Source organism: Amphiura filiformis, chromosome 18 (assembly GCF_039555335.1).
Source record: "Amphiura filiformis chromosome 18, Afil_fr2py, whole genome shotgun sequence".
In the NCBI taxonomy this organism is placed as follows: Eukaryota; Metazoa; Echinodermata; class Ophiuroidea; order Amphilepidida; family Amphiuridae; genus Amphiura; species Amphiura filiformis.
This window is the reverse complement of record NC_092645.1, coordinates 9,298,561-9,310,852: the sequence shown is the minus strand read 5'-3', so window position 1 is coordinate 9,310,852 and position 12,292 is coordinate 9,298,561. Positions and strand designations below refer to the sequence as shown.

At 35.7% G+C, this 12,292-nt stretch overlaps 1 non-coding gene across 1 annotated transcript; it reads right to left on the bottom strand.

Moving 5' to 3' along the window:
- Positions 1-1,634: 1,634 nt before the first annotated feature.
- On the bottom strand, positions 1,635-1,706 carry Trnae-uuc (transfer RNA glutamic acid (anticodon UUC)). The gene has a single exon. It is a non-coding gene; the product is annotated as a tRNA-Glu (tRNA).
- Positions 1,707-12,292: the final 10,586 nt, after the last annotated feature.

Here is a 12,292-nt window from a genome sequence, read left to right as displayed (position 1 = left end):
TTGGCTGGAGGACGTTGGTTTAAATTTTCATACTTTAATATTTTATCAGATGATGCAGGCGGTAAACATGGAAAAGTTTGTTTTTGTCGTGGTTATCATAAATAATGTAAATGATTATTGTGGTGGTGGTGGCTTATAGTGATGATAATGATGTCTGATGATGATGATGATGACGACGATGGTGATGGTGATGAAGAAAACTAAAAAGATAAAGATGACGATAAAGATAAAGATGACGATAAAGATAAAGATGACGATAAAGATAAAGATGACGATAAAGATAAAGATAAATATAAAGATGAAGATGAAGATGAAGATGAAGATAAAGATGAAGAAGAAGAATATAAAGATAAAGATAAAGATAAAGATAAAGATAATAAAGATAAAGATAAAGATGAAGATAAAGATGACGATAAACATAAAGATGACGATAAAGATAAAGATGACGATAAAGATAAAGATAAAGATGACGATAAAGATAAAGATAAAGATAAAGATGAAGATAAAGATGAAGAAGATGAAGAAGATGAAGAAGATAAAGATAAAGATAAAGATAAAGATAAAGATAAAGATAAAGATAAAGATAAAGATAAAGATGATAAAGATGAAGATGAAGAAGATAAAGATAAAGATAAAGATAAAGATAAAGATAAAGATAAAGATAAAGATAAAGATAAAGATAAAGATGAAATGGAAATATCGATGACGATAATGAAGCCAATGCCCCCTTCTCTATGTTCGTTTACCCCAAAATATCCCAGCAAAGCTAAAATACTTTGATCCCAAAGTGTTAGCTTCAGGAAATGACTTACTGTGGAAAGCTTAACCCACCATTGACCCTTCTTCGCTTGCTTTCACCCCTGCAGCCGTAAGGTGGTGGCTGTTTTGCTATCAAAGAGGTCATCTTTTCTGACCCTCATCACGCTATAGATATTGAAAAGGTACCCCAATCAGAATTGGAAGTACACAAATAACATAGCCGAAATTATAAAAATACCAAACTTGACAAAGTGACAAGACACATGTCTGTGTAATAATTATGCTTTTATTCTCAGAAACATTTTTATAGGGAATGGCACGAAGATCTATTGGAGACAACAGCATAAAAGCTTGTTACAACAGTAAATTTATCATCATCATGATAATGGAGGAGCGAAAAAAGGGGGAAGTTAAATAAATAGAGAGAGGTAGGGTGAGGGCGGGGGTGAGGGGGGATTTGGGGAGACAACTTAGGATGGAGAGGGGAGAGAGAGAGAGCGGGAGGGAGATAGTGGAGGAGCGGGTGGGTGGAGGAGGGAGAGCGGATGAGGGAGAGAGAGAGTTAGACGGAGGAGAGGGATAGAGAGAGAGAGAGAGAGACAGACAGACAAACAGACAGACAGACAAAGGTATTCAGGAAGGAACTGTAAAACCATGGCAACGGAGGCAGACAACGGACTGACACTGATTTGGCGACAACACAACGGATAAAATGACGATGACGACGATGACAGTGATGACGACGATGACAGTGATGACGACCGAAGACTACGATGATGACGGTGATGGTGACGGCGATGACGACCATGACTGTGATGATGATGACTATGGTGATAAAAATATGATAAAGACTTTATGCGAAACAAACCCGCATTTTCCCGTGCCGGGAATCGAACCCGGGCCGCGTGGGTGAAAACCACGAATCCTAACCACTAGACCACATTGGATTGGACGTTGGTTTAAATTTTCATACTTTAATATTTTATCAGATGATGCAGGCGGTAAACATGGAAAAGTTTGTTTTTGTCGTGGTTATCATAAATAATGTAAATGATTATTGTGGCGGTGGTGGCTTATATGATAATGATGTCTGATGATGATGATGATGACGACGATGGTGATGGTGATGAAGAAAACTAAAAAGATAAAGATGACGATAAAGATAAAGATGACGATAAAGATAAAGATGACGATAAAGATAAAGATGACGATAAATATAAAGATAAAGATAAAGATGAAGATGAAGATGAAGATGAAGATGAAGATGAAGATGAAGATGAAGATGAAGATGAAGATGAAGATGAAGATGAAGATAAAGATGAAGAAGAAGAATATAAAGATAAAGATAAACATAATAAAGATAAAGATAAAGATGAAGATAAGATGACGATAAACATAAAGATGACGATAAAGATAAAGATGACGATAAAGATAAAGATGACGATAAAGATAAAGATAAAGATAAAGATAAAGATGACGATAAAGATAAAGATGACGATAAAGATAAAGATGAAGATAAAGATGAAGAAGATGAAGAAGATGAAGAAGATAAAGATAAAGATAAAGATAAAGATAAAGATAAAGATAAAGATAAAGATAAAGATGATAAATATGAAGATGAGGAAGATAAAGATAAAGATAAAGATAAAGATAAAGATAAAGATAAAGATAAAGATGAAGATAAAGATGAAATGGAAATATCGATGACGATAATGAAGCCAATGCCCCCTTCTCTATGTTCGTTTACCCCAAAATATCCCAGCAAAGCTAAAATACTTTGATCCCAAAGTGTTAGCTTCAGGAAATGACTTACTGTGGAAAGCTTAACCCACCATTGACCCTTCTTCGCTTGCTTTCACCCCTGCAGCCGTAAGGTGGTGGCTGTTTTGCTATCAAAGAGGTCATCTTTTCTGACCCTCATCACGCTATAGAAATTGAAAAGGTACCCCAATCAGAAAAGTCAAATTATTATACTCGTGGTCATCCATCATGTCAAAACAAGAAATGTCAGAAATAGCAACAATTACTGGAATTTTGAAATTGAGATATATTGCCGCAGAAAAGAGTCAAAATGGGGGCGAAATGATGTAAATTATCGTGATTATTGTCACAAGTATACGGTGTATGCAGGATTCTTCTTCCTTCTCCAAGCCAGATGATGAGGGAATGTTCCGGAAGAAAAAAGAGCTCACTGGGAGTGGGGAATTGCTGGGGTCCGACACCCCGATAATTTTAGCGGGCCCCAAGTACTCTAGGCCCCAATAATTTATGGGAAAATTCAGAATTTATGTTAAAATTTACAATTGATGGTAAAATTCATAATTTCAGGGTAAAATTCATAGTTTTAGGGTAAAATTCATAAGATTAGGGTAAAATTGATAATTTTAGGTTAAAATTCATAATTGTAGGGTAAAATTCATATTTTTAGGGTAGAATTCATAATTGTAGGGTATAATTCATAATTTTAGGGCAAAACTCATAATTTTAGGGGAATTTTTGTTATTTTAAGGTATAATTCATAATTTAAGGTACAATTTATGCAAAATGCATGCATTTCAAAAGCTTCTGCACCCACCCTCCGCGTTTCGCACCTCGGAGGTCTCATAATTGATGGGCCCCAATATCTTAATACTAATTGTGGCGTGTCCGTCCGTCCGTCCGTCCGTCCTCTGTCCGCGCGCTATCGCGTGCGCGCGGCTCACTAACGCGTGCTCGCGGTGCGCATCGCTAGCGTCCGCGCGGCATCGCGAGCGTCCGCGCGGTGCGCTATCACGTAGTTCGCAGAGTACCAACGGGCCATTACAGTGTGGCTAATCGTGCAGGTGCATCTGATCGGATCAATAGGCCTATTTTCAACACACACGTACAGAGGCCTATTACTCATAACATGGCTATTTCCAGGGTATTCTTTTTTTTTTTGGGGGGGGGGCTCATATGTGGTAGCAGGACAGGGCTTGGAAGAGGCGAACGATGGGTTTCCAGATTACGGCCAAGTAAACGTCACAGCTACAAAACTACTAAGTTGATTATTGTGTCAAATTGAGTCTTCATCATTGAGAGACGTATATCATAGTTAGTTTAAAAGGTCAGGGCAGGTAGGCCTATGGGTATTAGACTATGGGACATGGGCATTTATCTTTCACTTCCGTAGTCCACTCTTGGGCAGAACATAAAAACATAACAAATCAAGAGTAAATATATGTCTGAATTAATATCCAAAAAGTTCCCACATTTTACTTTACTCATTTAGGAGTTATTTGGGGTTAAAAATGTGTTTTTCGTGATTTTTTCCATTTTTGCCCAAAAATGTCAAATATTAAAATAGCTGTAACTTTAAAAATAAATTGAGTAGAAATTTCATTTCTATTGTAGATGTTACATGTCATATGGATTTCCAACACTGGTGAATAAAAATGTCATAGCACAACTCTAAAATATAAAAAAATGGCAAAAACCATATTTTTGTGCTATTTTGACCATTTTTGACCTAAAAATGTAATTTTTGCATGGGAAAAAAAAAAAATATATATTTTCTTGATTTAAAAAATATGTCATTATATCAACCTAGTTATTCTGAACAAAAAAGTTAATGAGGGTGAATGTCTGTGACCTATAGTTTTTGATCTATGGCCCTTTCAAATTCACATATGGACTAAAATAGCATGTTTTTGTCAATTTTTCCAATATTAGGCTGAAAATGGTACTTTTTTGTAATTTTAACAAAATTTTCAGTGTTTGGAAAGTGGGAACTTCACATATATTTTAGACATATTATAGTACTTTCATTTTAAGCTAGTTGTAGATCCACTGGTAGCTCGGTTTCCATGGCAGAAGCAATTATATCGTCAATTTTACTACTTTCAATGCAGCAAAATCATTTTAGTCATCATTTTACTGCATTGAAAGTAGATAAAATTGCTGCTACCACGGTAGTGGGAATACTAGTGGATCTTGAAATAGCTTAACATTAAAGTACAATTACATGTTCATATTATTAAGTGAAGTTCCCACTTTCCAAAAACTAACAAGTTGGTTAAAATGGCCATAAAGGACCATTTTTGGCGTAATATTGGAAATATTGAACAAAAACATGCTATTTTAGTCTATATATATGAATTTGAAAGGGCCATAGATCAAAAACTATAGGTCACAGACATTCACCATCATTAACTTTTTTGTTCAGAATAACTAGGTTGACATAATGACATATTTTTAAATCAATAAAATTTATACTTACTTTTTTCCCCATGCAAAATTACATTTTTAGCTCAAAAATGGCCGAAATAGCACAAAAATATGGTTTTTGCCATTTTTTTAATATTTTAGAGTTGTGCTGTGACATTTTTATTCACCAGTGTTAGACATCAATGTAATATGTAACATCTACAATAGAAATGAAATTTCTACTCAATTTATTTTGAAAGTTACAGCTATTTTAATATTTGACATTTTTGGGCAAAAATGGAAAAAAAATCACGAAAAACACATTTTTAACCCCAAATAACTCCTAAATTACACAGTAACGTGCAACTTTTGAAAGTGGGAAATGTTATATTATTGATCAGTGATATAATAGCTATATTTTCATGTATAAACCATCCTCTACCCAGAAAGGGAGAACGAAAACTACTTTCTGAAGCACTTAGCAAGCCTTGTCCCATGGTCTATAACGGGTGTTGCGTAATTAGAGAAAGTCCTATCACGAGAACCACCCAACCCGAGAACCACCCAATCCGAGAACCGCGAAATCTAGTTAAATATACTAGTATTCCGGAGCCTCTGCATGGCTAAAAGATGAAAACAAATGTAAAAGCTCCGATATTTGCTCCCTTCTTGGTCCCCAACTCGGCATATGGATGTCCTTAAAAGGGTAACAGACTAGATTATTTTTTCGAGAGTTCGAGAGGAAAACACATATTGGTGCGGCAATAAATAGCTGAGCTGAGCTTCACAAAACGAGCTAAACTACAATGACTAATGGTTAACACCGGCACGCACCCCCTTTTATTGTTTGGGTTTATAATATAACGCGAGTCTGTCTAGGCACTAGTGAGGTTAAAGGGAAAATGGTTTTCTTTCCCCCCGCAGTTTGCACCCCAGTTTCAAGACCTTGTCCTCGCCAGCCTTAAAAACCCCAAATTACGAAAATATCGGAAATTTTACGAAAAAATTGTTGATTCCCCTCTGAAATTCACTTTGTCCCCCACCATGCACCCCAGAAAAATTCCTGACGATGAAAACAGTCTGAACACTCATCCAATTTTTGTTTTCATTAGTTTTCTAAACTTAGTGCATTATAGTGGCAAGTAGGCCTACTACGAGTACAAGTTTCTACAAAGGTTTCTGTTCGGCGATTACGTCGGATGACGATGTGCGGGTTCAAATCCCGGGTTCAAATCAATTCCTTCAGGTGCGGTCAAATCGTATGAAGCACAAATGGGCTCCAAAATCGCAGCATGGGCAACACCGGCTCATGTCTGCCTTAAAATCCGTTGTAGTTGATCATTGCCAAATACGGCGGAGGGTCACACGAGAGGTCAAATACTCACGCCCACTCCCAAAAATACCCTCATGAATCCAGAGGGCTGGTACAGGCTAATTCGTCAGCAGATGTGCAGGATTGTGCATCTATTTATAAAATACAGACACCAGACCAGGAGAAATTCATATTGATCAAAGGTGAATTGATGATGAATGGTGAATCATTAGCAATACAAATTAGGAGCAAGGGAAGGATCGACAAATTGACAGTAAAGGCACAGAAAAGAAAGTAACAGAGGCTCCGAAAGATTTGTTAAAAAGATCTTTCGGGCCGGGAGGGGCCACTGATTTGAGGCCTCCTCCGAGGCGCGAAACTGTGAGGGGCATGGGTGCAGGACCTCCCTGCACGCGAAGCTCAGAAACCCCTCAGAAACATTTGAAAAAATTGATACATAAATAAATTTTACCCTAAAATTATGACTTTTGCCCTAAAATTATCAATTTTACCCTAAAACTATGAATTTCATCCTAAAATTATGAATTTTACCCTAAAATTATGAACTTTACCCTAAAATTATGAATTTTACCCTAAAATTATGAATTGTACCCTAATTATGAATTTTACCTTAAAATTATGAATTTTACCCTAAAATTATGAATTGTACCCTAAAATTATGAATTTTACCCTAAAATTATGCGGTTGGGCCCCACCACCATAGGCCTATATTCCTGCTGATAGGTCGAGACTGGTCAGAATGAATGAATGAATGAACGAACGAACGAACGAACGAACGAACGAACAAACGAACGAACGAACGAACGAATGAATGAATGAATGAATCTTTTACCCCCTAGTAATTCACAACCCTGAGGGTACACATAATTGTAGGCCTTTTAACTCAATATCCATCCATGGTACCGGTACCTAAATTTGAAAATTTGAATGACCTTAGTTCGAACATTACCCCCGAGTTCGAACTTTCAAGATAAAGCACTTTAAGTTTAATTCAACAACACGTTCTTCAAAGTTGCAGTCCCTCGGAGACTCACTGAGCCCCTCCAGGCTTGAAGGTTTCAAATGTACGTGAAACCAGTGCAGTATCATTACCCCGTTGCTAACCTTTGACCCCCCAGACGCGTGTCACACGCGAGGGTATCAACATACCTGCAATTGACATCAACAGGGAAGATAGTGACTTGGACAATTTTTATGAAAAAAAAGTTATGAAAATAAACAATTTAAGATTAATAGCTAAATTTGAACTTGTTATACTAGTGAGAAGTATAAAACAGAGAAAGATGTTGACAAATGGACACGAAATTTATGCTTATTATTGAACTATATAAATACCCGCTGAACTACATGATTTCCTATGTGCTATTTACACGACGTCAAGACGGTACGAATACCTTAAGAACCACTGCACCTGATATACGAGGCAGGCATTTGCCTAATACCTAATAGCATTTTTTTTAAAGGCTGTAGACTGGTAAAATCAAAAGTTTTGAAAATGTTTTTAAATATTTTTGTCTGTCTGTTGGTATCATTATCAGCATGGTTGTGGGTATCGGGGCATTTGTGGACAGGACATTTCGTCGATTCGTGCTTGACCTTCAGTTTGAAACCCGACTTATCATGGGTATTTGAAGAATTCATCCGGTTCTCCAAGTGCTCCGTGAGTTTTCTATAAATGGGCATTTTTTAGTTCAAGGTAAATTAGGGGAGGGCGATATTGTAGTGATTTCAATGACGAGTGTTTATGCAATAATACATTGAGATGTCAAAATTGGATCAGCTGTGAGATGAAGACCAAGACATTCAATAAAGTGGCTCCGCGGGGAGGGGGGTGTAGGGGGCCCGCCCCAATAATTCTGGTCGCTATGGAAAAGTACCATTGACCCCCCTATAATATTGGCCAGGTGCCATGCCCCTCCCCTTCCCCAATATTTAAAATCTTCCGGAGCATCTGCAATATTATGATAAACTTGAATGACCAGGTCTGGAGTAAGCTTGGACATGATAAAACCCGGGGGATGAAACTGAATAGGGCTACTGACCCCCGCGCACCTTGCCAAATATATTGCCCCATGTGCCGGTCAATTTCTGTTTCGTTTGGATACATGGTTGGGTATTTTCTGGTAAAAAAGATCCATTGTTGCGGGTCTAATAAAAGGGTGGGGGTGTGTGGGGAGAGTGTTAAAAGATCCACTTGCGCTGCGGGTCTAATACTAGAGTGTGTGCGGGGATTCAAGTAGGGGTTGTGCAATGTGCATATCGTCAACCTACTACGATAATTGCCTAAGAGCCCTAAGTCATTGAAATTTTGAGAACAAAGTACAAAATATGATTCAAACATGTATTTAAACATATTTATTCACCAATCTTTGCACATGAACACATGACAATGAGTCAAAGGGAATAATCAGAAATAATTAGGGTGATTCATGCTTTGAGCCATATTTTGTATTTTGTTCTCAAAATTACAACCAAAAAAAATGACGGAATTATCGTCAAGTAGGCCTATAGTACGGTGACGATATGAATAATTTAGATGTTTGTCCTTTAAAAAACGTCAACAGAATTGAAAACCCAATAAACTTAGTCATAAACCTTAAATTAAGGGCTGGGGTATGAACGTTTAGACAGTATGTTTTGTGGGATATGAGAGCACATCAGATATATCGTGAGAGCACATCACACATCAATTTGACGATATTTTTGTTAAACGAATTAATCTGCAAAAATTGTTGGTACATAAACCATGTAGCCAGAGGTTTCCAGTGGTATAAAATCTCATCTTAAAAAAAAGTGGGGGGGGAAGAGGCTGTGGATCACGAAATGCCCTTTTAATCTAATTATTTTCCCCCAAAATTAAAAGAATGCATGGATAGCTAAGGACATGATCTTGAAAGTTACATAAAGAAAATAAAGAAAAATAAATAATTGCGTGGGTGAACGACATTGAAAATTCCAAGGTTTGCGATTTTTCGGCATTATTTCGGGCGTATATTGCTTATTTTTCGCAAAATAAAAGAATTAAAAAAATTCCTTCTGTAAATATCTCAGAAATGGTCTTTCCACCATCACTCTGCAATTTCAGCTAATTTGGACATGGGGTATTGAAAAAAAAGCTGCTCGCAATTAAGCTGCCTTTAAAAAGATGGCATACTGGGCAAATTGCATTTAAAGACTAGAAACACTGTTTCTTTAATCGTTTGCAATATACGCAAATTTCGAGCCGTTTAATCAATAATGTATTCACATAACTATCATTTTAGCCAAAAACAACTATTAAATCAAACTTTTTCAATGATATAACCAGTTTGATTGATTTTTATTGATAAAACCTTAAATATCGCAGGGTAAAAACAGTATGATACATAAGAAATACAATACATGTGTTTCTATATGCAAAAAAAAACACCAAAAAAAGAGGGTCAGATTATTGCGTCACCTTATTATCTTTGAATCAAATAAAAAGCAAACTAAGGCTTAAATTGCACATTATTTTGTAAAAGAATAATCTAAAAATGCCCATTTTACCCATTTGTAGGCCTACTGATTCATCTTGCCTAGGTTACCTTAATCCTTACCTTAGCCTTAAAGTTCATCGCCTAACCTTAACCCTTATCTAAGTCTATCATATGGAAAGGTTTGGCTACATTCGCTACAAAACGATTTTCTTACAAACCATATCTTTGCACAGTTCCTACCTCATACACCTGAGCACACAATTTCGTCAAGCAAGTAGTACCTGGTCTCTAGTATGTGTTTACACTACACAGTTGAGTGCATAGCATCATAAGAGCTTCTAGCTGGTGGTGACTAGTGGAAAATAGGCATCTGTGATTGTTTTTTGTCAAAACCTGAAGTGTTCCTTCATCCAATTTTTTAAATATCGAACGAAAGCTAACACTTCCCCTAAAAAACTCGTTTTTTTCATTACGTCAACAGATAACGCAATTCAATGTTTATAGCATGGCGAATGTGGTAAATCTGTTGAAAACGACCTATCCAAGCACAATTTTGACCAAAATGTAGGTTTTAAAAGTCAAAACCTTAAGTGATCCTTACAATATTTTTCAGCCTTTTATGTCATTAAATGAAAGAGCACACTTATATTGTCCATATACTAGCTTCATTTCAATGAGCAATGGCCAAATATCTTTAAATTGCAAAGCTTGTGCAAAGCAAAAAGTTACTATTTTCGCTTGTTTTGTCATACGGTTGTAAATTCAATGAACTATGACTTTGCTAGAGCGCTTACAAATTGATATTATGAAACATCACAGCAAACACAAACGTTTTTTCAAACGTTTTCAGCAGGATATATTTTAGGTTTTGGTTTTGGTAAAAACGTTATAATAACATTAAATGTTGAGTTATATAAAGGTCATGAAAACACACTAATGTTTACTCTTGTAATGTTTACTCTTAAATGTTTTCAAAATGTTATTGTGAAATATTTTTGGCAAATATTTTTGTCAAACATTTTTTCAACATTTAAAGTGTGTCCAATATCTGTGGTGTGTCGTGTAATATTTGCAGTAAGTATCAATAAATGTTTTATACCCTTGATATATACCTTTTGCGAATGATATCGAAAACGTTTTGTGTTTGCTGAGATGACCCTGACTTTAATCCTAACCGTTACTCTAACTCTATAGCTCTTACACTAACCCTAACCCTGATCTTATCCCGAACCCTAATCCTAACCGTTACTCTAACTCTATAGCTCTTACACTAACCCTAACCTTATCCCAAACCCTAATCCTAACCGTTACTCTAACTCTATAGCTCTTATACTAACCCTAACCTTATCCCAAACCCTAATCCTAACCGTTACTCTAACTCTATAGCTCTTACACTAACCCTAACCTTATCCCAAACCCTAATCCTAACCGTTACTCTAACTCTATAGCTCTTACACTAACCCTAACCCTGATCTTATCCCACACTGCAAAAACAAGTGTTAATAGATTAACACTACTTGAGCAACACTTTTTAAACATGTTAAACCGTTAATATATTAACATTTATGTGTTAAAATATAAACACAAATGTTAATATTTGAACACATTAACGGTTTAACGTGTTTAAAAAGTAACACTTAATATATTAACACTTGTTTTTGGAAAGTGGTGTTAACGTGTTAAAGCATTTAAAAATGAACATCCTCATTTAATCACAGTGTTAATGTGTTAATAAAAGTGTAAAAGTGTTAATATTTTAACACATAATTGTTAATATTTTAACACAAATGTTAATATTTTAACACATTAACGGTTTAACATGTTTAAAAAGTGTTGCTATAGTGTTAATGTATTAACACTTGTTTTTGCAGTGCAATCCCTAATCCTAACCTAAAATACCCTAAAGCATATAACTTTAAGGCTTTTCGGAATAATGCTCCTTGTGCAAACACAAAACGTTTTTAAAATGTTTTAAACATGCAATATTTGGGTTTTAGTTTTAAATGTCGGGATATATAAAGGTCATGGAAACGTTTTTTAACGTTTTGTATAAAAACAAATGCACTACAACAACATTTTTAAAATGTTGTCAAAATGTTATTGTAAATTGTTATAGGAAACATTTTGCCAACACTTTTAAGTTAAGTATTTAAAAATAACATTATTTTAGTATATTTGCAGTAATTTTTTAAAATGTTTTATGAACATTTTATAATGTTTTTGTTTCCTGGGATATTTATTAATGAAAAATTAGTTTACATGACTATATTTTAGATAACAGTTTCAATTGTACCATCACACACACAGTTTTCCTGAATTAAAACCTTCACGCAAACTTTTTCAATTTTGAATGCGCCTAAATTGAACGCGTTACTATAGTTAATGCAGTATTTCTGCTCACATCACCGGGAATAAACATCGTTTAATCTCGTAAAACCTCGTCGCTTATCGTGACAAGATATTAATTAAAAATTCACAGGGATTCACCTTCATTAAAAATCATCTTTTCGTTTCCTGCCAATCAGCGACTAGCTCGCTGCTGCCCCGTATGCACGCACATGCGTGTGTGGTGAACGCC